We start from the raw sequence: 3,413 nt of genomic DNA on the forward strand, positions 1-3,413 counted from the left end.
TGGGCAGTGTTTGGGGGAGCTTCCAGTTGACAGGTTTGGAAGTAGAAGTGACAATCTGCTTCTGAATCCACAGTCTCATGAAAACTTTATAAACTTGGAGAAACTTAAAGGCATTAGGTCTTCTGTTCATGGAGTCACTATGTGTCATGCTCGACTCAACGGCAATCAACAACACATAAAATTTAAAGAATGGTAATGTGTGTGTGTGTGTGTGTGTGTGTGTTAGTTAACATAATTTTTAGCTGCTTAAGTATTTTCCCCCAAATGTTTCAGGAAAAAGTCCCACTAAAAATGTACTCATATTTTTCTGAATGTAATGACAGGAAAAGACATGTCCCTGAGTATCTCAGAGTATCATCAGATTGTAGAGGAGTGGGTGACAAAAGGGAGGAACAAGTGGATCAAGTGGCGATTCATGCAGAAGCAATGAGTTTGAAATAGTCACAAGAACTGACCAAACATGCAGCAGACATAGAAGCTGATGGCATTGCTGTCATTGCACCTTTCTTTCTCAAACTGTGGAACAAAGAGACTCTGATTAGTTTCCTAAAGGAAGCAGCGGTGGCTGCTCCTATACTGCCATTTTATTACTATTGCATTCCTGCCTTGACTGGGGTGAAGATTCATTGTTGCATGGGATTCAAAATAGTATCCCCACCTTCCAAGGGCTGAAATTCAGTGACACAGATCTCTTAGATGTTGGGCATCATGTTGATCAGAATTGCCAGAGGCAGTTTGCATTCCTTTTTGGCATAGATGAGCAACTGCCAAGTGACATGGGAGTGACTGGAGCAATGGACAGTACCTATAACTACTTTGGAAAGAAAACAAACCAGATGTTAGAAGCTTTTGTAAAGAAAGACTATTCCTTCTGCTCTGAATTATCAATTTTGTATCCAGAGATTTATAAACTTTGCGATTAGATTGGGTTTTGGAGTGTTGCAGACCAAAGCCATCATGACTTTCACCTCTGGGATTCCAATGGACCCATTCCAACTTTCTATGCAGAAAGCCTCCTGGGAGTTTACTGACAATGCTGAAGCTAAACTGAAGAGTCTGATTTCCTTCCTTTCAATGATTTAAAGGATAGAAATTTGGAAGCTTGTAGCTAAGTCCCTCTTGATCAAATGTATAAATTGAAACTCAATCACTTCTTGGCCTTTTTGGTGAGATCAAGTGAAATATCTGTCCTTATCAGCCTAGCATCTGATACATCCTGTATTAGAGGATGGTATTAAATGGATTTGGGGATTAGGAGACAGAAGAGAAGCTTGCTCTGTCCACTGTACACATCACTTGCAGTACCTCGCAGTACTCCTAGGAATGATGTGTAAACAACAACAAAATATATAGTGCACCTAGTAACCCACATAATTTGTTGTTGTGTACTGACGTTGGAACCAACCCACAGCTGACCCTCTGGCAGGTTTTCCAAGGCAGTTAATTGCACAGGTAGGAGATTGCCCATCCTTCTCCCAAGGAGCAGCTGGTGGCCTTGGACCGCATGCCTTTGGGAATGCAGTGCAGCTTCTTGCCTCTAGGCAATGACTAGGGATGATAGAAGGAGAACTGATGTCTTTGGGCTTGGTGCTGGAGAAAGGTATTGAATATACCACGTACTGCTAGGAGAACAAACAAGTTTGTACTGGAGAAGGTGAGATCAGACTGCTTCTTGGAGGCAAGGGTTCTGAAGCTTCATCTGACGTACACTGGACATGTTGCAAGGTGGGATTAGACCTTGGAGAGGGAAATCATGCTTGGGAGGGTGGAGGGATAGTACAAGAGAGGAATACCCTCCATGAGATAGACTGGTTCAGTGACTGGGAAAAGGCGTGTAGATGTGTCAGAGACAGTAAAACTGGCACAGGATAGAGCAGGGTTTAGGGCTGTAGTACATAGGGTTGCTATGAGTCACAGGTGATGTGATGGCACATACCAACAACAACAATCCACATAATATACTAATTTCTCAGGGATTTTTTTTAGGTGAACTAAATTTTCTCTTAACAAATTAAATAATACCATCAGTAAATAAATAATTACTTATCAAGTACCTATTAGGATCTCATAATAATTTTTGGGAATGAGCAAAAATAAGAAAAGCATTTATGAGCTCTAAATTATTTGCAACAGTTTGCAAATATTTTTGTAGAGAAATTTCTGCTTATATGGAAGAAATAGAATGAAAAGGAAAAGTATAACTGATTAAAACTTATTTATCTCCCTTAGGGAGTTCTCATTATCTTAATTTCCTCTTCATAATTTTTTTCTAAAGCTTTCTAATTTTAAAGCTTTATAATGTATTTCCATTTTAATAAATATCAATTTATAATATTAGAAAATGCTAAAGATAGATGGAAAGAGTACGCAGAGTCAGTGTACCAAAAGGAGTTGCCTGACAGAAGAATTTCAAGAAACAATATATGATCAAAAAGGCAATGGTGACAAAGGAGGAAGTTCAGGCTGTTCTGAAGGGCTTGACAAAAAATAAACCCCCAGAAATTGATGGAATACCACTTGACATATTTCAATAAACAGATGCTGCCCTTAATGTGCTCACCAGGTTGTGCCAAGAAATCTGGAGGACAACCTCCTGACCAACTGAATGGAAGAGATCTATTTTTATTCCATTCCAAAAAAAAGGTGATTCAACAAAATGTGGACATTAACAAACAGTTTTACTGATATCACATGTTAGCAAAATCCTACTGAAGATTATCCATAAATGACTGGAACAGTACATTGACAGAGAACTACCAGAAATACAAGCTGACTTTAGAAGAGGCTATAGAACTAAAGCACCAGAGGGATGACTCTCTGTGTTTCATTGACTATACAAAGGCATTTGAATGTGTAGATCACAACAAACTGTGGCTAAATTTGAGGAGAATGAGAATTCTAGAACACTTGACTGTGCTTATGCAAAACCTATATATAACTGGACCAGGAAGCAGTCCTCAGAATGGAGCAAAGAAACACAGCATGGTTCAAAGTCAGGAAAGGTGTATGTCAGGGATGTATTCTGTCCCCATACCTTCTCAATCTATATGCAGAAGAGATCATTAGAAATGTGGCATCAGGATTAGAGAAAGACTCATCAACCACCTACTTTATGCACATGACACAACCTTGATTGCTGAAACCATGAAGGACCTAAAACACTTGCTGTATAAGATCAAGGACTATAGTCTTCAACATGAATTGAAGCTCAACATCAAGAAGACAAAGATTCTCACCACTGGGCCAACTGGCAGCACCATGATGGATGGAGAAGAGATTGAGGTTGTTAACAGTTACAGCTTGCTTAGCTTCACAATCAACACTCTTGGCACCAGACATCAGGAAATAAAAATATAAATTGTATTGGAAAAATCTTCTGTCAGGAACCTCTTTAGAATACTGAAAAGCAATGA

General features: G+C 39.2%; 1 pseudogene; it reads left to right on the forward strand.

The window, feature by feature from the left end:
* The first annotated feature begins 304 nt into the window (after positions 1-304).
* LOC102874652 lies at positions 305-1,112 on the forward strand (annotated as a pseudogene).
* The last annotated feature ends 2,301 nt before the right edge of the window (positions 1,113-3,413 follow it).

Source organism: Elephantulus edwardii, unplaced genomic scaffold (genome assembly GCF_000299155.1).
Source record: "Elephantulus edwardii isolate Elephantulus edwardi_28Jun2011 unplaced genomic scaffold, EleEdw1.0 scaffold00020, whole genome shotgun sequence".
Lineage (NCBI taxonomy): Eukaryota > Metazoa > Chordata > Mammalia > Macroscelidea > Macroscelididae > Elephantulus > Elephantulus edwardii.